This window comes from Alligator mississippiensis, chromosome 1 (assembly GCF_030867095.1).
Source record: "Alligator mississippiensis isolate rAllMis1 chromosome 1, rAllMis1, whole genome shotgun sequence".
NCBI lineage: Eukaryota > Metazoa > Chordata > Crocodylia > Alligatoridae > Alligator > Alligator mississippiensis.
Window position 1 is genome coordinate 265,242,404 of NC_081824.1, and position 25,591 is coordinate 265,267,994.

At 42.7% G+C, this 25,591-nt stretch overlaps 1 protein-coding gene across 1 annotated transcript in view; it reads left to right on the forward strand.

Annotated features, from left to right (window-relative positions):
• Positions 1-25,591, forward strand: part of EPHA6 (EPH receptor A6) — a 978,007-nt gene that overhangs the window by 39,982 nt on the left and 912,434 nt on the right. The window lies entirely within an intron of this gene.

Here is a 25,591-nt window from a genome sequence, read left to right on the forward strand (position 1 = left end):
CTTCTGAAGCACTGCACTAAAAACATTGTTAAAACTAAATATTTAACATGGTCCACTTTCAACCTAAGTTTGCATCAAATGCTATTATATTATGTATGTTTTCCTTTTACCTTTACCTTCCTTCCATGTAACTTATTTATATTGTCAGAAATTCCTTCCTATTACATGTTTGTTTTTTCTTTTCTTAGAATACAGCAATGAGACCAAGATTCTTTAGCTTATCAAGGATTTCAGTTATTTTAAAATGTCTCTTCCCCTTAAACAAGAGAGATGCCACTTGGATGAAAATGGATCATTTTACTTTATGATTTCTGAAAGCTGAAATTCCTTCTTCCAGTAGATGCATGTTGCCCAGTAGCTCTGTTGCTGGTTTGTACTAGCTACCAATACTAGTATAATTATTTTCAAGCTAGCCACAACCCCTCTCAATATCAAGGAGAACATGTGTGTAATGTCCTTTTTAGCTTTGCAAACACTGTACATATAGACTAAATACAGACAATCAAAAAGCCCAAGGCAGAATTGATTCAGTCCTTGCAGGTTTATCTAAGCTGCATAGATTGAACTGATAAGAAATTGAACTGACATTCCATTTTCAATTAGGAGAGGCAGGTGGAGGCACTGACCCAGGCCAGAAGGCAGGGGGTGCTAGAGCACACCTCCCAGCCTGCCCCCTGGGAGTAAAGTGCCCCTCTTCAGTGCTGGTCCCGCAAGCTGGGCATCTGGCCACAGCCAGACTTCTGCACCTCTCCCCAGACTGGCTTCAGAGCGGGGTAAAGGTAATTCCCCCTCTGCAGGGCTTGGCTGACGTGAGTCACTGTGCATTGGGGAGAGGGGAAAAGCAGTCCCCCTGTCATGGGGCTAGTCCCTGAGCCTGGCATGTGCCCACATGGGGGGTGCCTTCCATTGGGGATCCCCCAAGCCCTGGTCTGGCCAGCTGTAGGGGGGACTGATTTCCTCCTCATGCCCTCCCCCCCCCACCCCGAGCAGTGCAAGTCACTGATGCACAGGGAAGAGTGGGGAATGAAGCCCCTCACCCCAGTCTTAGTCCCCTGAGTTTTGGGTCTTCCAAGCTGGGTGGGGAGGGAGGCAGGTCCTATGTGCCTGCCTGGCCAGCAACTGGCAAGATGAACTGGGCAGCCCTGGAGGCTTGTGTCGGGTGACAGGAACTGATTCTTCTTTCTATGGAAATGGCGCAGCCAGGTGAGGAAGGGAAAGCCTTCCAGGGCCCACCCTCTCCCATCTGAGAAGACCCCAGCTTGTGGGGCTGAAACTGGGACAGAGGGCTTCTTTCCCCACTCCACCCTGCATATCAGTGACTTGCGCCAGCCTAGCCTCATGGTGGAGAAGGGGGAAATCACTGGCCACAGCTGGGCAGACCAGGGCTGAATGGATCGTGGTTGGGAGAAGCCCCACAAAGGCTAGGGCTTCCCCACATGGGTAGATGCCAGGCTCAGGAGCCAGCATGGAGCAGGGACTCCTTTCCCCCTCCTAACAGCAGGTCAGAGACCCACATGGCCTGTCCTGGGAGGGGGCAAGCAACCCTTTCAGATCAGGGCTAGGGAGCTGGGGGCTCTGTCCCCCCCCCCCCCCACTGCCCCACAGGGCTGACAGGCACAAGGAGGATCAGGCTGGGTAGCAGAGGCATTGCTGCCTTAGCTTCATGACAGCCATGGGGTGTGGCTGGCCCAGCCCAGGCTCAGTTGGAGCAGACAGCACAGCCAAAGCTAGCCTGCCCTGTGAAGGGGACTGGTTGGTGGAGGGAGGGGGAGGGTCCCATGCATCCTGGGATGCTGGGGGACTGAGATATAACTTGAGTGGGCAATGGATCTGGGACATAATTCCGTAGATCAGTTTAACCTAAATCAAGTCTGCTACTACATCCATCCAGGTCTATCTTAAATTGGGTCCAGCCATTTTGAAACTGATTTATGTGTCCTGAGCTTCTGTTCTGTTACAGATTTAAATCAGTTTCCGATCACAGTTATACTGGTTTATATGTAACTTTTGTCCCTAGCCATAGTGTTTAATATCAAAACACTACAGTCTTTAGTATGGTAAGCTTTCTGCTTATTTATAAAGGTACTGGCTAACTTTTTCAATTAAGTATATGGCCAAGTATCTTTATAAATGAATATATGCAATGGAATTATGTGAAACAACAAAAATAAGTGGGGATTGAGACAACAAATATTAAATTAATTCTGTGAATGGTATATTCATACACTTTTCTTTGGTTCCTTTGGGTAGCCCTCCTGCTACAGAAGATAATTCTACTTCTCTAATAAGCATGAAGTTGTTATCTATTTTTCTTGTATAAGTTTTATATATCAAAAGTCAGTGGAATTTGGAAAATATTTTTCAAGTACATGAAAGGATTCCAGAAGTCCCAGTATAATCAATGAAGAGGTGATTTATAGCCTGAGAAATGACTGATTTGTTGTTGTTGTTGTTGTCTTGTTTTGTTTAGTTTCTGGCTAGATAAAATTTCAAATAGTTTAGTCCTTGACTGCATTCTGTATGGCATTTAGGTACAGTTTTAGCCAAAAGGACCAATGGGGAGTATTCCAACATCCTAGAGCTACTGGTATGCAGAAGGAACACTTTTACTGCCTTCAGTGGCCGGATCCAGACAGGCAAGCAGGTGTTATTGATGGCACCACAAACCTCTTTGCAGCACCGCAAACTGCATGCCCAGCACATTAAAATGTGCCCTGCACTGCAAAAATAAAAAGCTTCCCCCCCACCCCCCAAATCGGCGTGGCACATGCCACAGGAATGTATACTGGTAGACATGGAGGCTTGGTTCTCCAGGGAGATGCTCTGGCTCCCCCAAATGGGTAGATGCCAGGCTCAGGGGCCAGCATGGAGCAGGGACTCCTTTCCCCCTCATAACAGCTGGTCAGAGACTCACATGGCCTGTCCTGGGATGGGGGAAGCAACCCTTGCAGATCAGGGCTAGGGAGCTAGGGGCTCTGTTCCCCTTTCCCCCCCTCCCCCCAACCGCGTCACAGGGATGACAGGCACAAGGAGGATCAGGCTGGGTAGCAGAGGCATTGCTGCCTTAGCTGCATGACAGCCATGGGGTGTGGCTGGCCCCAGCCCAGGCTCAGTTGGAGCAGACAGCACAGACAAAGCTAGCCTGCCCTGTGAGGGGGACTGGTTGGGGGTGGGGAGGGTCCCATGCATCCTGCTGGCCAGAGCTTCTCCCCTCCTTTAGTTCTACCCCAACTCCTCCCACATGCCAGGAGAAGTGGGACATTTTGCCTTGCACTAATGCACACATGAAGGTTTATGCACAGTGGCAAAAAATAGTGTCACAGATTTTTGTCGCTATTATTTTTGCCACTGCAAGCACATGCCCCTGGATGTGGGGACATGCCCAGTGTATTGTCCAGCACCTAGCCATTACAGAGCTGTGCCTATATGAGCTTGTTACCCATTTATGATGTGTATGTGACCACAGAGGCTTGAGTGCTGAGCGAATTTCCAAGCGGGTATTTCAGGATGGAAAAATCACTTGTGTCTGACTTCTCATGAATCCCATAAGGGCACTGCAGAAACCTTTCTTTTGATACAAGGAGTGAGCAGTATTAAGAGCCAGCAAACAGGAAAGCATGAATGGGGCCTCCTGCTTTGGAGGGGAGTAGAAAGTCCTGGCTGCTAATGGAGAGGGTTTGCAAGTAGTGGTGAGTGAGTTCTTGCCTGGTTTAGGTTCAGTTTGGTTGCCAATTTTCAGAGCTGTTTACAGCAGTGAGCACAGGGCTCATCTCAGCTGCTAGGCCTTGATAACTCCTTGAAAGGGAGTCAGGGCTTCTCGAGGCACAAAGAGTAAGTCAGCCAGAGCCCTAGCAACACAGATCAATGAATAGACCAGAAAATGGGAGTATTTGATTGGGGAGTTCACTAGAGATTACCTCAGCCTCATTTTTACTTCCTCCTTTGTAATCTTGCCAAGCCCTAACAAGTAAGGACGGGACAAAGGAGTTTCTAAGGGCCTTGTTACATGTTGTACTTTGAGCTGCTCAAATGTTGATCACTGTTAGTGCTAGCTTGCATTTTTGGGGGGCAGTCGCAACTTAAGGCTAAAAACCTTTTTTGACTGTCCCCATCTGCACAGCTGTGACTTGCCACTTAAGGGCTGACAAGAAAGGGCCTGACTAGGAGCTGCAACTGTGACTTGCCTGAGTTGCTGCTATAGGGTTGGTGAACCAGGACAGACTTCTATCCCTGTTCGCAAGGGTGGGGGGGGGGGAAGCAGTGGGAGATGGGTTGGGGTAGGGGGTGGGAGATGAAGCTGGGAGGTGGACAGTTAATGGGATGGGGGTGGGTAATGAAATGAGAGGTGGAAAGGAAATGGGGATGGGGAAGGTTGGTGAAATGAAGGCAGTCAGCAACTGAAAGATAAAATAAAAAGGTAAAAAAAAAAAGGATTTGTAAAGATTTAAAGAGGAAATAAATTAAAGAAGGCCTCATGTTAAAATTGGGATTGGGGTGTGAGGGGTGTTGGTCGTGCTTCCCAGGGTGGCTGGGAATGGAGAGGGAAGGCACGTTTGAGGGAGCTACTGCTCCTGCCCCAGGAAGGAGGCCTCATTTCATGGGGACTCGATCGAGCCCCCTATCTTCTTCCCCACCATCCCCAGCTCCACTCCTGGACTCATCTATGACCTAGCTAATGGGCATGTGCTCTAAAGGCTGTTTTCATGGGGTTGCACCCCTGGTGGTGTTTCACAAACGGCTAGTTTCGTGTCCCTGGAGGCTTTTCCAATATACCTCAAGAGAGAGTCATACACACTCAGGCTGGATCCATCTCACATTTATTGTTTGCAAACAAGGTCAACAAGGGAGCTCAAAGCCCAAATCTGTGTCGACCACTAGCCACGCCTGAAGATACATTTTTATACCTCTCATGAACAAGATCCCATTGTGGCAATCTGTGATTTGCAACAGTTTTTACAAAGTTTATGTGCAAAGCAGACAGTAACTAATCTGTGTTCCCACAGGAATCAGCCAAGCATTGTTCAAACTGTGCCCACCCCCCCCCCCTCCCCTCCTGGCCCCGCAGTGGTGGGGGAGAGAAGAAACAATTTGCAGTTTACAGTTCTTAGCTGTGAAGCCTTTTGTGTAATGAGGTTACAGTTCTCAGCTGTGAAGCCTTTTGTGTAGTGAGGTGAGACATTTTTGCAATAGTGGTGGGAATGCTACAGCCCCAGGGGCAGCAGGGGGCATTGGCTAGGTGCTAGCACTTCCTCTGAGCAGTAAAGTTCAGGGGGTGGGAAAATGTGTCCATACAGAACAGGAGGGTGGGGAAGGAGACACTTCATCCTGAGATGTTGAAGGGCTGCAACTTGAGTGGCTCATCTGTGGAGAGTGGCCAAATATTAATCAAATGTGAACTGAGTAACACGGATCAGAGAAAAACCTGTCCTGGCCTGACCTAACTTTGGCACCTAAAGTGTACTTAAAACTCATTTTAGGTACTAATGCATGGACAATCCAGGGTAAGAGCTCCAGGAACTGCCCCAAACTAATGTGTTACAAGGCCCTAAGAGGTAGGAGAGCAAGAGGTATAAGAAGAAGAATTGGAAAGATGGCTGGAAGATGTCACATGCCAAAGCCACTACCACCGCAAGAGCCATTAGCTCATCTCCTGCCTGTACCTTTGTCAGCTTTGTCTGTTGAAGGCTGCTGGCCTTCAAGGTTTCCATCCTGGTCCTGACCTTGCTTTGCAGGGACTGTGGTCTGCATGTTTATACACTAAAATGTTTTCACACTAATGTGAGAAGCATGAGGAACAAGAAGGAAGAACTGAAAATACAAGTACAAGTGACAGAAGCATGATGGGATAACAGACTTATCCGGATCATTTGCAGGACTAAAATACTGTCACAATTGGATAACATTTATTCAGCAAAGGCAAGCAGGGGGGAAAAAGCAATGTTGTTGTTCCTGCTGTCTCATACACCTGTTGTGAATGGTGGTATGTGCAGCAGGTAGGCCTATTGAAAGCCTCTGAGTCCAGGTAAGAGGGGAATATGTCAAGGAGACTGTCACTGTACGCACCTGCTATAAATGACCAAACCAGGAGGATGAGATCAATGAGGCCTTTTCAAACAACCAATGGAAGTTTCCAAATCGGAGGACTTGGTTTTCATGCAGGACTCTAATTACCATGATTGGAGGGTAACTGCATGGCCATCTATCAAGTTTTTGGAGTGTGTTAAGGAATAAGTTCAGTAGAGGTGGTAGGGAAGTGCTTCATGATTTGCTGCTCACAAACACAGAGGAATTGATTGAAAAAGTGGAGGTGGAAGGCAACTATTGTGATAGTGACCACAAAATGAGAGTTGAAGAATCTAAGGAGAAGAAGCAGACCAGTAGAATCAAGATACTGGGCTTCAGAAAAACAGACTATAACAAACTCAAGGAACTAGTGAGCAGAATCCCTGGGAGGCAAGTCTGAAGGGGAGGCGTCCAGGAGAGCTGGTTGCATGTTAGGGAGGCCATATTAAAGGTGCAAGAAAAAGCTATTTTGAGGGTAGGGAGTACAACAGGAAACCCCTGCTAAACAGTGAACTATTCAGTGAGTTGAACTCAAAAAGGATTCCCACAAAAGGTGGAAATGTGGCCATATCACTAGGAAAGAGTATAAGACTATTGCACAAGCATGCATGGAAAAAATTGGGAAGGGCCAAAGCATGAATTGAGATGCAACTAAGAAGGGATGTAAAACACAATAAAAATGATTCTACAAATATGTCCAAAGTAAGAGGAAGACCAAGAAAAGTGTAGGTGCCTTACTGATTGTAGAGGGCAAGCTAACATTGGATGATAAACTATTTAATGCTTTTCTTATGTCACCATGTGTATAGCCATCAGATAATGAGTGCAGTTAACAGAAAAGATAGAGGAAGAGATAAGCAACCTAGTTTAGTGGAAGGGCAGGTTAGGAATTACTTGGAGAAGCTAGATTTCTTAAAGTCAGCAGGGCTAGATGGGATGAACCTGAGAGTACTGAAGGAATTGGCTGAGGTAATTTTGAGTCATTGCTTATCATTTTTGAGAACCTGTAGGGGCTGAGTAAGGTCCCAAATGACTAGAAAAGGGCAAATAGAGTGCCCATTTTAAAGACTGGAAACAAAAGAAATCCAGGGAGAACAAGAAGATTAGGAACAGTTGATATGGATTCATTAAGAGCAAGTCATGCATGACCAACCTTGTTTCCTTCTGTTAGAAATTGATAGGATCTGGAATGGATCATAAACTAAATGTGAGCCAACAGTGTGATGCTGTTGCAAAATCAATAGCAAACTGGGTTGTATTAACAGGAGCATCACTTACACGTCAAGGGAAGCAATCCACCAGCTTTATTTGGCACTACTGAGGCCTTCTCTAGCATAGTGTTTCCAGTTTTGCATTTCAAGAAAGATGTGAATTAGGAGTCCAGCAGAAAGCACCAGCGGTGAGTAGAGGTCTGGGAAGCATGATTTAATGAGGAAAGGCTGAATGAACTGGAACTATTTAGTCTGAAGAAGAGGGATTTTATAACAGCCTTCAGGCATGAAGGGTGGCCATGCAGACGTTGGTGATTGCTTAGTCTTGGTGCCAGCAGGACCAGAAGCCACATCTAGTTTGGATATTAAAAAGTATCACTATAAGGATGATTAAGCACCAAAACAGGCAACCCAGACAGGAAGTTTTTAAGAGATGTTTGGATTGAGACTTGGCTGGAATGGATTAGAGAGAGATGATCCTGCTGTGAACAGGGAGTTGGACTAAATGACCTCTTCCAGCCCCATTTTTCTGCGACTCTCTCAAATATCTTAAAACTAAACTAAACCAGATGATCCTGGTACATCATCTAGTAGGAACTTTTAATAGTTAAAAAGTATAGGTTTCCTGGTGTTAAGAATGGCTTGAGACTTAATTATGTGAGTGTAGCGATTTGCTTGTAGACCAGAGAGGGATACAACAGTTTCTGCAGGCAGTAGTATGCAATCATTAATCCTTCTGGATCATGGTGTATGTGTGAGAGGCCACCAAGACCCTTCAACACTAAGGTCTAGGCAGGAGTGGAGGATTCCCAGACCTTCCACCCTCTCTCTAGACCACTGAGGCAGAATCCAAAAGCCAGACCAAATCCAGGTATTCAGTGCCTCAATGGTTGTAGTTGCATGTGAATCTGGGAACTATATCTGGGTCTCCCATGTAGCTGGTAAGGATTCTACCACTGAATCACAACAGCAAGTAAATATTGCAGTTAATTACCAGAACATGAAGAATTCAGAAAGTCTGAGTGCAGAGAGGGAGCTAGAAGAGCTGCCTGCAATAACCAATCACTTACTGTAACAATGAAAACACAGTTTATTTATTAATCAGCACAGAGGCCTCTGATGTATCCAGTGGAAGATCTAGGAAGCATTCCTGGACTGATCTTTTAGAGACGGACAGTTCTGGGATGATATGCATCCCTACTCCCACTGCCTTAAAGCAAGATGAGGTCCTTCAATTTTCTCCTGCTTCTTGTGTGTTTGAAGTGTACAATATTCAAATTATTCCCCCGTTGTGGCTTAATTTAGGCCTTCAGATCCAACCCCTTTTTTCTCTTGTTTGGAATTCATAATTTCTTCAAGGGCTTCAAGTTCCCTCTTTAATATGACTTTCTGCCATTCTCATTGCTGCCCCAGGCCTTGAGTGAGTCTTTCCTAAATGTCTTCACTTACCCAGGACCATTCCTTCTCCCTTGGTTACAGGTTTCTCAGCCTTTCTTCCTGGGGCTCTGCCATTGTTCAAGATCTTTGCTCTTCCTTCTGGTTCCTACTCCAGGGGCTTTGCCTACTTATTTGAGAAACTCCTTGACATTCTCCTTCAGTGGCTGTCTACCCTCTTTCTTCCCCAGGATCTGTAGAGTTTTATCATGGAGCTGCCTTCGTGATTACTATTTGCTACCCTATTCTTCATTTAATTTTTGCTTCTTTGGAGGGATTCTATCATAGAACAAGGTTGTTTGACTCTGATCCCTGCTACTTTAACTGGACAAATCACCCTTTTGCAGGGACACTTTATACATCTCTGTAGTCATATATGTTGGGAAGGTAATAGGTACTAGTGCCATTTTATATCCTTCTAGAGCACTGGGAGATCTGGCTTTGGGATAAGAGATATGCAATGTAGAATGCAGGGCCTTTAGGTATACATTATTAATCTTTGTAAGCATTATGGGGGATTTGTTGGAAAGCAAAAGGAGGCCAGACAATTGCTCTAAAAATATCATACAATAAACTTAACTAGTTTAGGTCCTTTTCGTTAACTAGAGCACAGGGAATCTGGTTCAGATAAGTGTGTGAGGGATTGCATTCAAAATACTGTTTTTAGTATATTTGCCAGTGGACTAAAGATTTTTACCATATATTCTTGCATATGACCTGCCCCCAAATGAGACATGTGCCTTGTTTTTGGACAGCAAACTGTCAGGGTGGGAAAACAGATATTTCCAGAGTCATAGCTTAGAGCTGGCTTTTTCGTGGAGAGGCTATGCTGCAGAATAGCTGCTACTTTTCTCTCGGCAAACCAGCTGGAGGGATGAAGTCCAATGCTAACCCTTTCACAGCCAGTGCCAAATTAGCAGCAGTTTCTGGCTGCTCAGCGAAAAGCTACTGCAATTCAGTGCAAGTCCATGGTTAATCCATTCTGCTCGTTCACTGAGAGGGAGAAGCAGCAGCTATTTTGCAGTATAGCCCTTCACTCACCTACTCAGAAAACAATCAGCTTCCCCACTTTTAGAGGGTTGATTTTTGGGGAAAAGGTGTGTGTAGTATGCAAGTAAACATGGTAACAATGTTTATGCATGCCATGTTACCTTTTGTTCAGCATCTTAATATTTAAAATTAGCATAATAAATTTAATATATGAGCTTACATAGTTTTGGAGAGCACAGACAGATAAAAAATAAAAACAATTCTGAAACCATCAAGTCTGTCAAGGTGGCAATGCACAGAGAAATGTTTCTATCTAATTCGATTAACTTCCAAGTCACAAGTCTTTTTGGCATTACAAATGCAATAAAAATAAAACTTTATCTAGAATTCACTTGTTTCTAATGTTATCAATAATGAAGATTAGTAAACGGGACAAAATTGTCAAGTATTCATTGTCCATTTAGAAAAGTTTGTCCACTAATGAAGTGCTGTCATGAATATGACAGTCAAGATAATGTAAATTATCTTTTTCAGATTGGAACATATTGCACATGGCATTCAAGTTCATTAGAGTGTAACTCAAGTTGTTACCATTTTACCTACAGAGTTTCTGTACTTGAAACCAAAAACCATGGAAAGGCACATGCCTGTCATATGTCATGTTCAGGCTGTTCCTCGTATTTCTTTGGGGATTGTAAATTGCATTTGATTTCTGTCTCCAGTCTAATATAATCTTTGCAGCGTGAAGGACAGAAAAGCATATCTTACTAATGAAAGCTGAGTGAATGGCTAGAAGACCAAGTGTTCTCCTTCCCTTCCCTTCCCTTCCCTTGTTCCTGAGAACCTATTTTCCTATCCAGCACTTATGGTGCTGGCAGACCTGCAGCTCCCCGCTGTAACTCGTGGCACTTCACAGGAAATGCCATGAGTTAGTGTTCTCCCTGACCCAACAGATGTTCGAAGCTGGATGAGGGTTGGGGGATCAAGCTCCAGTTTGGAGCAGTTGCATTGTCTGCAGACACTCTTCCCCTAGCCCTGCCCCTCTCTCATCCCAGCTTCGGTGCTGTTTTCAGAATGGGACAGGGAGAAGGGAGGGAAGGGAATTCTGTCTGGGATTTATTTGCCCAGTCTGTTCTGGAGGGTGGGTGGGTGGATTGGACCTCAGTCCCTCTACCTGAGGCTCCAATACTTAAGAATGAATTATTTTTGAAAAGTAGGCTGTAAGTTAGCATTCCTGAATGCATATTAAATTGTTTTCTGGCAAAAAAATTGCACCATGGTAAAACTCACAGTAAATACAAACTTACTTTCAATAGGCTTAAGTTTGTCTTTCTGTCATGAAAGAAAAATTTCTCTCCAAATATCATCAAAGATTTATGCATAGCAGGTACATTTTTACAGTGCTAAGTTCCTTTGGACCCTATGAATGTGTAAAGATGACACTAACTAACATTACATGGAATAAATACAGCAACTACATTTTTAGGAAGAGTTTGTCTTTTCAGACTTATAATGTAATTTTTTTTCTTTTTGTACAGTTTGTATGAGTTGAGTATTATATAACTATATTTTAAACTTGTTTTAAAGTTTATTTTAATGCTGAAAATGAGAGAAACATATATGCAGTTGGTGTTGCATGGAGACTACTGGTGCTACCTTTTGAGGAGTGCTTTGGAGAAAGCCATCAAAGAATGAGTCAGTGTCTCACACAGAGTGGGATCCAGTTATGTGAATCCAGTGATCTGAACACCTACTTTGAATGCAGCAATGATAGCTTTATTTCAATCCATCACATGGAGCATTTTCCTGGTAAAATGGGCAGTTAGCAAGGTGTTAATTTTGGAGGCCCAGGTCTCAGAGCTGGAAAAAAATTATTCATATACTTCATATACTTTGTCTGTAAAGTAGAGAAGTGAATTTCACAGTAGGCCCTCACATGTGGGTGTTGGGAAGGAGAAGAGCTGGTGCAAGCTTAACTTAAATATTTTTCTGGGCTAAATATACTCAGCCAGATCAGTCTAGTACAATTCTACTGACTTTATGTCATGAAATGAGTGCTGCCTCTTACATGTTACATAACATTTGGGGAAGAGCAGGCTTAAAAACATTGAGCTGTCCTTGCCCATCATTTTTAAATTGAGGATATTTCTGGCTTAAAGGTTTGTCCCTTTTTGAAAACTATAAACCTAGCCTTCTCTCTTCTTGATCTTCCTTTATCTTAGAATCAACCACTGCAAGATGCTTAATATGTGGATATTTCAGATGTTTGTAGTATTTCAGGTACAGCCTGATATGGAACTGATTGTGCACTGCAGAAGCTTATTCATTTCTATGCCAGTGCAGGGATGATGTACCTTACATAGTCAATTGTAAGGTGAGGTCATAGTTTGTGAGTCATAGTGTATAAATAACTGTTGTATCAGAGGATTGGTAAGTACACAGAATTTGCTACCTATTTTAAAAAGGCTGAAATGATTAAGCAAAATATAAAATACAAAAGTGGCTTAAAACTGATTAAGGTTTTTGTATCCTGTATCCTCAAAGCCCGCACATCTTTTAATCTATTGTCCTGATTCCATTTTCAAAAAAGGTGGAAACCTGAAGTGGTAAAATACTGAAAGCAGAATATGCCATAGTCAATTTAATTAACAACTTTATGATTTTTATATTCTAATTATAGCCCTTCTATTATTCAAACAGAACATATGGCTTGCTATCTATTTTTTCCTGAAGAACAGACAAACCAGAAACTTGGTCAAGGAGAAATGGCCTTCTATGGCCATCTATCAAAATTTTACAGTGGTAAAATTGAGCAGTCATTTGTAACTTGGCTTGGAAAAATCTATAATTTCCAGAGATTTAAAAATCAGAAGATGCTGATGAAAGAATAGTCTACAACTCCAGAGGACCCTCTAAAGACCCTCTTTGGACTTGGATGTTTTTACAGAAATTGTAAAGTACTATGAAATGAAGAGCAGTATTTGAATTATAAGGCACTGACAGACTTCAAAAAACAAAACAAAACAGCATTTTACTGGAAGAGTCACTGCATTAGTTTGACCAGGCTCCACAGCATCTGTATAGATTAGGTGCTTCAGCAGAGTCTTTTGGTGCTTTTATCTGAAACTGATTCAATCATGTATTAGATAGAAGTACTGAAAAGTACACAGATGTTGGGTGAACTGGGTCCAACTAATGCAGTGTCTCTTCGGGGCATGCTTTACATTTGGCATGGGGGAGCACTGAGGTTAAAGTGCTGATTTGGGGTTTTTTCCACATCTGTAAGCAGATGTAAAGACCAAATGGTGTTCAATAGTAAAAATATGTTTTGAATATTTCCTTAAAATCTGAATGACCATTTAATTCAACTTTATTTGTATATCATTGTTTGAAAACATTTGTAGAATTGGATTTTGTTCATACAAAAGGTTGTGATTTATTGAATGACTATTCATGTACGTATGTTCCGCTGCCAAAATGGTTATGGTGTGTGGAGAAGGGTATTCACTATCTGCTCCTCTGTTTTAAAATAATTCCATTGTCAGACAAAAAAAAACCAGTGAGCAAGGGTAGGGACAGACATTACACATCAACCAGTTTAAGTGATCAAAAACTAGTTTAAATCTGTAACAGAACAGATGTTCAGTGCGCATAAACTGGTTTGAAAATTGCTGAAACTGGTTTGAGATAAACCTGGTTGAATGTAATATCAGACTTAACTGATTTGGCTCAAACCAGTTTATGCAATGTCTGTCCCAGCCCTCTTGCTGGTTTAAGATAAACCAGACACCCCCAGTATCCTGGCATAATCTCTGAGCTGGGCTGGGCACTCTGTTCAACAGCAGGGCTGGTCCCTCCCCTCTGCTCCCTGACTGGGGCTTGGCACAGACTTGCAGGTACCCAGTCTGCCTGTCTTCTCCCTGCTAAACAGGGATTATTCCTCCCTCCTCTCTGCCTTAGCAGGCACCTCAGCATTAACTATCAGACCACACACTGGCTAAGGTCCATTCTGTGGGAGAGGACCAAGGCAGACAGGCTTTTTGGAGCTAATCAACAGGTAGCTTAATGTCCTTCCTTAGGAGAGCTGTTTAAGAAGAGCTCCATTAATTAATAGAGAGGGGCTTTGTTTTCTTAATGAGTTGATAAACACTGAGTTAAGGATGATAAACATTCCCTGCTAAACAGCTCAGGAGGGGGAGGAGGGATAATCCTGGTGGGGGATAATCCTGTTGGGGCCTGGCCATGCCCACCTCAACTCTGCCCTGTGGAAGCAAAGGGAGGGCTGCTCTAGTGTCCCCTGGCTTCTAGCCTGAGCCACTGCAGGCATGTCCCTGCATTTCTGGGATGTCGGTCTGGGTTACAAACTGATTTAGCCTAATCTAGACTAACCTGCAAAGATTGAATCAATTCAGGCTCAGGGTTTTTGAATCTCTATTCCAAGCCCAAACCCCACCAGAAATAGTGAATGCCAAAAATATAAACAATTTAAAAATGCGTATGATTAATCTTTTCTTCTTTCATTGTTTAGTGTTCAATCTATTCAATAATAGATGTATCAAACTAGGCATTTGGCTAAACAAAACTTTTAGGGCGGTGGGGGGGAAGTGGAGAGGAGACTAACCTTGCAACAATTATGTCCTTTCTGACCATGTCTGACTTTAGACAATTTTGCCTGCTTAATATATTATGGCTGAACGGAAGTACCATGTCATTAAGAAGGAAACTACTTTCAGTGTCTGGTTTCTGGAGTTTGTGTAGTATATAGGATAACTATATTGATGGGTGGAAGAAAGTTGCAGATAATTGAAGGAAATCTGAGACAAGCTCTGTGTAGGAGGTTCTGGGAGCCTCAAGCACTTGCATCCCAGCTGCAGGGGATCCGCAGATGACAATCTGCCTCTGTAGGAGATTGGGAACAGCTGGGTGTGCTGTCCAGCTAGTGAGAGGAGAGCCAGAGACAGGGTTAGGTATTCTAGGAAACAAGTACTGAGAAGCCCAGACCTAAAATTGCCCTTCTAATACTTGGAGAGGACTGAGTTTTGGTTTGTGTTGTTCTGGGTGTAAGACTGTTTTTGTGAATAATAATTTGGTCTACAATCTGAAAATGGATCTGACGTGTCTAAAGCAGCAAGGTAAATGACCCACTTACGGTCTGTGTAATTACCAAAAAGGTACAAATTGCACATCAAAACATTGGTGCCTTTTAATCTTGAGTTAGCAAGCAATGGAGTGATTTTTACTCAATATTACAGTCTATTTTAGGGGATAGGAATCTAAATGTCAGTTATATTCACAACTCAGCATAGCCCCTGTGAAAAGCAGCATTAAACCAGGAGGAAGTTAAAGCTGAGAAGCCATCTTTAAATTTCCTTATAATAAACTCTGGATAATTTGACTTTGCTCTGATTCCTTCTCTCCTACTCACCCTCAGATGATCAACTTCTGATGCCTGGTCAATACTAGATAATAAACCATTTTTTGGATTTCTCTTGACATAGTGAATTAAGCAGAATTTACTGTATTTTATACCTGGAATCATTAGCATTATATCAGTGTGACTGATGTGGCCTAGTTTGACCTGCAGAATCTCTTAACAATGTTCTTTCAAAGTAAAAGAACCCATGTTGAAAAGAGACCAGAGGGAGGACAACAAAAATGGTTTGAGGTTTTTGTAAACAAAATGTACAAGGAAAGGTTAGGAGAACTGGTATTGGGGAAAGACTGTAAGAGGGTTTGATAAGTTCAAATACAAGAAAAGTTTTATATAAAAGAGGATCATGATCAATTTTTCTGTGACCACTGGGGACCAGGAGTAATGGATCCCCTAGAATACTTCTGTCACTCCCTTTATCAGCCTGGACCATATGATTAGTGTGGCCCTGCCCTCCATGATGTGAAGCTAGACCAGGTTGCCCTGCGCCTCATTTGCACATAAGTTTTTGGGGAATCCTAGGTCTTGTGATAAGAACATCTGGTTCCAGTCATGAGTGGGCATTAACTAGCACATGGATCTTTTATGGGGATTTCTGGAGTACACACACATACTGAGAAATGCTGAGCTCTGGATTCACCATGGCTTGAAATGCTGTTGACTCTGCTGGGGCCCAGCCCAGTGAATTATGGTAAATCATGAGCCTTTGTCTTTGGACTAATATCACCTTTGTACTACAGTAAAAGTTCTGTTAACTTGCATCTTACAAGCCGGCATGCTCAATTAACTGGCATGCCGGCTTGTAAAATAAAGTGAAACCGGAAGTGCCCACCATGGCACTTCCAGTTTCTCTGAGCCCCCACAATCCAGGGCAAAGCAGCCTGCGCTGCCAAGCTCCCATGGCCTGGGGGCATAACAGGCTATGCGGGGCCCACCTCCCTGTCCCACGGGGCACACAGCGTCCATGGGAGGGGAGACGATGCCATGGGAAGGGCGGTGGGAGAAGCGGTGGCCTGGGCCACTCAATTGGCATATTTTGTTATCTGGCATCCCCCATTCCCGGGAGATGCCGGAACAGAGCTTTTACTGTACATATAAGCAGGTGCCAAAGTGCGGTTCAGCCGTATGTTTATGAAGTACTTGTGCTAAAGCTTGCAATAATTTCAGAAAAAGGTGTAACATACTTCAATTCTGAATAAACTAAGTGCATGGTACTGTATTCAAATTGCTACAGTCATGTTTAATTTCAAAATAATTGTTTTTAAATTTGTCCCTCACTTCCATGTGTTCAGGGGGTGATGGTTCTGGCAGTAAGGAGAAAGGGAAGGGGCTGCTATGGAAAAAAGTTGGGGCAAAGCAGAGAGCAAAGGGGCTAGTTGACTCCTTCCCCTGCCCCCAATTTATTTTCCCTGCTGTAGCAGTGGGAAGGGGATAAATTCAAGGTAAATTTCCAATAATTAGATTTTATACCTGGGAAATTTTAAGAAATGTATACATTTTCCATATATATAGAATCTAATGATTGAGGAATCCTCTTATACTTAGGGTCATCTTCTGTTCAAGTAAATGTGGTAGTTAAATAGTTAACAAAGCTTCTAAGTAATTATCATTAGGTAAGCAGTTTAAACAATTATTTTTGCAGCCAGGTTTAGTAGGGAAGTCAGCTGCCAAGCCAGTCCTTGAATCAAATAGCAAATAGAAGAGTTTGGATCGAATTTCCAAGCTATATATACTTTCTGTTTAGGTATGTCTTGATATTGGCTAGTGCAGTGGTTCCCAACCCTTTTAGACTTGTCCAAAACTTTTCAAAATTCAGCAGCAACCCATTAAAATAATTCAAATATATTGTGAATATTATAACAGAAATATAATCCTCTTACTAATTAATGTGTTATTAATTGCTTAGAACATTATAATATTCACCCCACTGACACCACTGTTGTGGCCAGGTGGAACTTGCAGTGTGTACCTCTTGCAGAACCAGATCAGGAAATCACTGTATTAGGAAGGCAAACTCTCTTGCCCTTCCTGGTCTGTTGCTGTATGGTGTCCCTTGGAAAGAGCAGTATACAGGGGAGGTATAACTGTCCTATATGCCCCTATTTGCAGAAGGCATGATGGATCCAAATCCACAAGGTGTAACCCACCTGCATTACATTATGCAAGGGGCAGTTACACCTTATGGTGGCAGCAGTGCTTACATTGCAGCACAATTAGCAGGTTCTCACAAAACCCTGGGTTGCCACAACACCCAATTAAGAACCAGTGGGCTAGTATGTATGGATAAACAATTGCTATGTTTGCCTTGTGTGCTGTAGTTTTTCTTTTCTGTGAAAGACTTCAGTTTAAGAAGTGCAAGGTGACAGGGGAGGGAGGGAAGATACTTGATCTGAAAGCTTGACATTTCAGTAAAGCATGACACCCAAGAAAATGGTGGCTTCTTGGACAACCAAATTTAAAACTTGTCACAGGTGCCTTGAGGAAAAGGACCAATAATATGGGAAGTAGAGACAAACTGAAGAAGCAGACTAATGATGTGTAACCAACAAAATTAAAAACAAAACAAAACATTATTTTAACTCAGCTAGGTGTATGAAATGATTATTAGATACTCAATAAGTCAATTACTGAGGAACCTGCATCTGGAGGAACAAAAGATAAAGCTACTTTGGTGTACGTCGGATTGGTTGTATTGAAAAGTAAAAGCAAATAGATACCAAGAAAAGATCTTAAGTCATTAGAAAGCAAGCAACGACTGCACATTAAGAGTAAACAGAAGTGAGTCCTGGACACAAGGATGGTAGATGGTATCCAGTGTCTCCCAAGAGGGGAAAAACCTTGTAATTGCAGAATTGGATGGGCTATTATAGCTGTCTCGAAGTCTCCAGTGGTGATGAAATATAATCAGTTCCAATAACATAATCTGAAACTACACCCTTTATAGAAGACTGGTGATCTTGGAGGTAGAAGGAGGGTCAAGTGATCTTACAGATATTTTTCAGAGGTTGCAAGCAAGAGAGGTTGAAAGCAGAGAATGCTGGATGTGATCTTTTGGACACATGACTAATGACAAGCTGAAGCTTTTTGGAATACTCTATCTGTTCTATTCTAATATAGCCAAAATAAATGTTGTCTGGAAGAAAGTTGAAGTGTGTATAGAAAAGGGAGGGAGGGAGTTATCATGGCAAGTAGTTGTAGGAGACCAACAACTAAACCTGGGTTCACAATGTGACATTATGGCAAAAAGAGCTATGTGATCCTAGGATGTCTAATCAAGGAAAGAAGAATAGGGAGGTTATTTTAACTGTGTCTATGGTATTGGTGGGACTGACTCTGGAATACTGCTTACAGTTGTAGTGTTACAAAAATAAGATAAAAGTTGAAAAATTGGAGAGGTTTCTGAAGAGTCACAAACAGCATCTGAGAACTGGAGAAACTGCATTACATTGAGATTTTTAAAGAGCTCAGTCTGCTTAGCTTGTCAGAAAGAGATTATTTGGTTAGTATATAAGTGCTTTTATGGGAAGAAAATGTCAGTAAAAGTTGAGGAATTTTCATTAAGTGATGCTTTTAGATCAAGGTCGTGTCTTTCTGGAAGGTATGCTCTAGGGGTAACTGGGTGATATGCGGGCCAGGAGCGGTCCGAGGCCCTCGGGGGCACGCGGCGGGCTGTGGCCAGCAGCCCTGGCACATGGGTCGGGGAATGCAGGCTGGCGGACTAGAATTAGGCACAGACGTGTAGCGGTTGATTAAAGATTATTTTACTTACACCGTAGATGGTCACAGTGCGGGCAGGAAAACTTGCTTGAGTTGCAGTTACAGATAGGAAAGAAGAGCGGACAAGAGTTCTAAACTCGTGAACTCTAGCCCAATCCGGCTAAAGGCTCTAAAAACGCGAGCCTGTCGTGTCAACCGAAGAAAACAACTTGGAGAAGAGCTCTGGATACACTCACACGAAGTTTACTAGGCTCCGTGGAACTTGTGCGCAGGGAAGGGGTTCGTCAAGGGATCGCTCGGCAACGGGGAGAGGCCAGAGGTTGATCAGACCCCTATAGCCTTCTTAAGGTACACGCTGGGTCCATTAGGCTCCGCAGCGCTTAGAGTTCTTCACGAGACATGAAGTCCTCCTCCTCCAGATGGTTGTGGAGTCCTCCAACTTGGGCGGAAACCGCTCAAGCCTCTTATACGGCTAGCAAACCAATCACTAGCCGCCACGTGGGAATAATTTAGAACTGGCCAATAGTGGGACACAAATTTGCATGGGGGTGGCGGGAACTTTTTTGCACCAGGGTTTTCTCTTTGCAACTGAGAAATGCACCCTGCAAAAAAAGCTCCTTGTGGTGGGAAATAATTTAGCAGTGCCGAAGCGTGCGCACACACAATCACACCCTTGGGTTGTGACAGGTGAAACGTAGTGGCCTGTCATAAACAGGAGATGAGTTGATAATCTAATGATCTCTTCTGGCCCATTGAATCTGTGAATTTAGATGACTGAAATACTTTGCTATCCTGAAACCATTGTGGTAAGCGGTGGACTCATTAAATATTGGTGACTGTGCTGTTACTGTGGCAATTTTTTTTCCTCCTTGGTTATATAAACTTGGAACTTTTAATGCTGGAGTACTGTTCAGTTTGGCAGGTAGAAGCCATAGGGTTTTGATTATCAGTGGAAAAAGACTAAGAATGACACTGTAAATGTGAACCATGACACTAAACAAAATGAGACCCTTTTTGTAACTTAAGTAGTCAAATCCTGCAGATTTTGGTTGTGATAATTCTTTCTGGTAGATTTAATATTGAACATCAATATTGAATTGATGATGGTGTTAGTGGTAGATCCAGGGGTTGCTCTGGTGCTGCTGAACTCTGCTTTAATTCCTGCTACACCCAAACTTTAAAACCAATTGCCTGGGAGGAGTAGAGCTGAGGGAGTCAACTGATTTTAATGGCTTATTATAATGTACTTTATTCCTGCTAATTTCTCTTCACTCCCTAGGTGTTAATGACCCTGACTTTTTAATAGTCTAAAATGTTGCTGTCTGGTAGCCATTCCTGTAACATCTCTCTGTTTTTCACAACCCTGCAGGTGGTTGTTAGCTCTTGCTAAAAACCTTAACTAAGATGCTGTAATAGACTCAGGTAAACATGAACCCAGGTGTGTAAATAATTGACATGGAAGTGTTGGATACACTGTTGAGATGATAGGTTTTATTTTATGAATTTGAATAAGATATGCATTTTATCTATAATGAGTACAGGACTAATAAAACAATATATGTTGACTATTTTTGCCTAGTTTGTTGTGTTTTTTTAAGTGAATATATAATCTATCAATTTAGTGCACATTCCAATAAAGTTGTATTTGTTTTTCCTCTGAAGTTAAACTGAATAATATAGCATTGGACTCCTATCATACTAGTAAATCTATTTTTTCTTTAACTGGAGAAAAGGATATGTTGTTTTACATGTGGTGATGCACCATATCACTTGCATTCCCCTTTTCAAAATCTTAGATCTGCCCATCGATGGTTGATATATTATATGGCCTCAACCAGAGACCACCTCTTCCTACTCTTTCTTCATTGGCCTTTCTTGGCTGCCTTTAGATCCAAGAGGAAGAGATTCCCATGTGAGAAATCACATTTTACTCATGTTTCTTGGAAATATTTGGGAATAAGTGGACTTATAGTGGCAAAATTCTTGAGTTTCTTTGGAATCATCTGACCGGGACAGATATTTAATTTTTTTACTTTACTTACCAATCCCATTCTGCTTTTTGTTTGGTAATTAAACTTTTTTTTCAATGTTACTGTATTAATGTAATTATTCTTCCTCGTTTTATTTTTATTATTAGAGTGATGGTGTTTCTAATACTGTTAATAACTGGTTTGTTTAGGGTTTTTTTAGTTCTCAAGGTATTAATTAGCATTCTTCTGTCATGATGCATTAGTTGCTGGGCCACGTTAACTTAGTGAGAGCAGCTTTTGGCATGACACTCAATAAACTTAGCTAGGCAACACTGAATTCAGTGGGAGATGGCTGGCTACAGAAAGATCATACTTTGATTTTTTATTTTTTTTGTGTGTGTGTCCAGTGCAAATGGCTGTAATCAGAACTCCTGAAGTAGTGATGGATAACTGAGATAGTTGTTGCTTTATTGTAACATACATCAATCTAAACATACTCTGTTTTTTTTAAAAGAATTTTTTTTTTCACACTTTCAGCTTTATTTAACCCTGCAAAACGTTACTAGTTAGAACTCACAAGTTTGACAAAAGTAAAAAGATTGCTTCTTTTTCCTCATTGTTCTTTACTTCACACTGAGCTCCCTGGAGAAGGATTTGTCCCTTTTGAAATGGCCAAAAAGTACCTATTAAATCATGGTTTAGCTACTAAAAGCTGTAAGTGGTCTCATGTCCATTTCATAGCTGTTCATGTGAGGGTGTAAATTTCACTCACTTTGAGCCATCCGTATAACAAAGTATATAATACTCATATCTTTATGTGAGTCTGGAAATAAAATATTTTCAGGGCTGTAGCTATTAAGTATCTACTTGTTGGTCTCTCTGTTGAAAATTTAAATACAATAAAATGCACTTACGCATGACCTATACTGGCTGTTAATCTTTAGGAAAAAGAGCAAGCTGTAGATTCAACTAAAATATTCTTTTCACTAGCCACTTGAAAATATTCATCTTTCCTATGAAATGAACATGACCAAACTAGCATTTCCTCATGATGGTGCTCTAAGCCATAGATTTACTATTACATATGAAGCTCGTGCATCTAAGCTCAATTGGGAAGGAGGACATTTTGACTTTGGGAAACAGAACACTTTGGAACCAAAAAAATTCTGGCTATTGTAGATGACATTTATACAAGCAGGTTGAGGGCAGGTGTATGCTTACTGGAGATGGTGGATATGTTTTTAAAGTGGTCATGTTAGAATGATGTTGTAACCATTATGGTCCAGGAATTATGGAAGAGACAAGGATTCCTTAGGGTGGTATCTTTCACTGGGCCAACTGCATAGCTTGGACAGAGTCAGACAAGCTTTTGAATGCAAAACCTGATGAAGAATGTCTTGCATTCAAAAGCTTGTCTAGCTCCATCCCAACTATGCAGTTGGCCCAGTGAAAGATACCACCCTAAGAAATCCATACCTTTTGAATGAATTGTTTGAATTTTAGTTTTTGCTTTACTGACCCAGCCTTATGAATTTGACCAGTGAGAGGCAAGGTGCGTATATTTAGTATTTCTTTAAAATATCATTAAATTTGGCAAATTACTAAACACGTTTGACTAGCTATTAATATTGAACCTGAGTCTGCATCTAGAGTACCTTACTGGAAAGTTACTGATAAAGATTATTTCAGTTTATCAAATTCTGATTGTGTGGTGTTTCAACTTGGACTGGCTTTGGACAGCCAAAGAAGTAGGATAAAAGATTATGAAAAATTTGATCAAATATAAAGATATTTGTTATGAGGCTTGAGAATGTGAATAATATTGAACTGCTTGTTTGTCCTTTGGATGTGGTGAAGAAAAAACCCATCACCCTGCAGCCACTTATTCCCCTCTAGCACTGGTTAAAGCAGGAGTCTGGAGGGCCACTTAATGAGTTTTGGTGAGGTGTCGAGGGCCACAAGGATAGCCCTGCCCCTTGACAGGTGCCACACCTCTGGTTTCCATCTTATGACCAGAAGTCCTGTGCCCTAACCCCTGACCTTTGCCACCAGAAGTCTCTCTCCTTGCCCCAGAAAGTACTCCTTTTGGGAAGGGGGCATTGCTTGTATATTGTGTGTAGAGGGGTGCTTGCAGTGTGTGTGCTTGCAGTGTGTGTGGGGGTGTGTGGATATGATGTGGGAGTGTGGCTCTGTGAGTGTGGTTGAGATGTGGGGGCTGTGGGATCTGGGTGTCTGGGTATGGTGGGGTTTATGTGATGCGTGTGTGGGACTGTTGTGTGTGTGTGGGTATTGTGAGAGATGGGATGTGTGTGGCTGAGATGTGTGGTATGTGTGTATGTATGAGGGGGTGAAGTGTGTGTGTGTGTGGAGGTGGGATGTAGGTGGGATGTGGGTATGGTGGGTTGTGTGCAGTGTGGAGAACAGTGTTGGGTATGTGAGGGGTGTGAGTACGTGTGTGGAGTGTGTGGTTAGGGTGTGGGTAGGTTGGGTGTGCATGTGTGGGGGCTTCCTCCCCAAACCCAGCTTCCCCCCACCTGCTTTTTGTGATGTGGCTGAGCCCAGCCCATCTGCAGGTGAGAGGAGGGGGAAGTGCTGCCTGCCTGGCTCGTAGTGCACTGCAAAGGGCAAGGAAGCAGCTGCTGCTGGTGGGCACCAAGAGAACCCCCTCAGAGAGGGAAGGGGGGTGGGCAGGGACCCAAGCCTCGTGCCACCAGCTCTCTTGGTCTCTGTCCCACACCTGCCCGAAGCTGAGCCTGTGCTTGCTGCTCCTGCTGCTTCCATCCCACATGCCTGCCTGGTGGGGCTGCACCAAGCCCAGTCTTGCTGCTGCTTCTGCCCCAACTGCCTGTCCTGTGCCTGCCTGGCAGAGCTGCACCAAGCCCACACTGGCTTCTGCTGCTGCTTCCCCCAATTACCTGTTTCGTGCCTGCCTGGTGGGGCTTTGTGAGCAACTGAGCTCCTTCATGGACCCCCCTCTCCATCCATGTGCTCGCCTGCTCAGCCAAGCACAAGCAGAACCAAATTGAGCTGCAAGCAGAGCCTACCCCACTCCCCTCAACGCTGCAGCTTCCCCTCCATACCTGTTGCCCGGAGCACTCCAGCAAGGACAGGAGGAAGAGTCACTGGAGCCTGGGGGAGCCCTGCAGTTCCCTAGGTGGTGGCATCAGTGGCAGCATCAACCCTGTCTGGAAGCTATGCCTGCTGGCCAAGGCAGGTGCCCTCCAGTGGGGAAGGCAGGAAGTGCAGCACATGCTGTTCCAGGTGGGAACAGGCAGTCAGCCCTGTGCAGAGCGCAGCAGGGGTGGCTGCCAGTGGGGCCTGATACAATTAATTGGAGGGTGCTAGCCTGTGGGCCAGATCCAATCAGCTAGCAGGCCTGATCTGGTCCATGGGACTTGTTTTGGGTTAAAGAATAATGCCGCCTTGGTATTTACAGTTATTTTGTGTTCAACTACTAATGTGATTTTGTGAAAAAGGCAGATGTGATGCAGTGATGTATCAGAAGATGTGTCTAGTAGACATTGGGGAAAGTAATGTCATTGTACAGTGGCCTTCTAAAATATCATCTAGAATGCTATATACATTTATGGTTGCCCATGTTGAGGATAAATTAATTCAACCAGGAACAAGTGCAGAATAGGGCTGCTTTGATGATCAGAGAAATGGAAAGCTGATCTTGTAAGAGGAAACCAAATGGCCTATTTCAGATTAGCAAACTGAAAGCTTAGAAATGATATGATTGCTGTCTATCAGTAAAGCACCAGGGATGGGAAAAGAATTTTAAGCTGAAGGACAAAGTTGGCACAAGAACAAATGGTTGAAAATGGACCATGAATGAGTTAGAAATTTATATTTCTTATTATTGGAGGGGTAAGGTTGTCAAACAGCCAATATGCATAGCAGGTGCAGAAACTGAATTAGTTTTAAAATGAAGCTTGGTCCAGTTAAGAAAAATTAAGTGATGTCTCGGTGTGTAATGTCAGGGAATTAGACTCAAGAAGTAACTAAAGAGGTTTCTTCGAGTCTTATATTCCTGACTTTGTGAAAGTAGCTGTAAAGTTTACTACTTAAATACCTGGTATGTGCTTGAGACAAGAATGATGGTAAGCAATACTATAAAAAGGAAGAATGAATGAATGGGGGTATTATATCATTTCAGGTACAGTACTAAACTGGTTGATTCAAAGTTTTCCATGTCTGGGGCCTTGTCACACATTCACTTGCAACAATTGCAAATCATTGGAACAGTGACCTATTAAAGACAGTATACATTAAGAGGTAGCCCTCCCCTGAAAAGGAACAGCTTTACAACTCATGAGTACACTTAATATGTGTTAAAGTGCTTGAACCTGTGTCTGCTCACACTTTAACTGCACCTTAGTAAGTGTTAAGTTGAATGTGTGACCCAACCTTTAGTAAATGTTGACTATGTGAAAAAGTGCCATTTTAAGTCCCTTTCCTAACATGCATTTAACTTGAGAAATAGAATTAATGGTGCTAGTCAATAATAAATTTTCAATTTACATCCTAATTAATTTGATTCTTTTTAACATGGGATCACAAGGTCAAACATAAAACAATCCATTAGAGGGCAGTAGTACATATAGCTACAATCTGGCATATTACAAGGTATTGTATTTTCTGAATTTTTTTTTGTATACGTAATGAAGAAGAATACATCAGAGCATTCTGACCTGCATCGTTATGATCACGCTTAATTTTGTTACATCTCAAACAAAACCAAAATGTATTTTGCTAATATTATTCTATGAAAC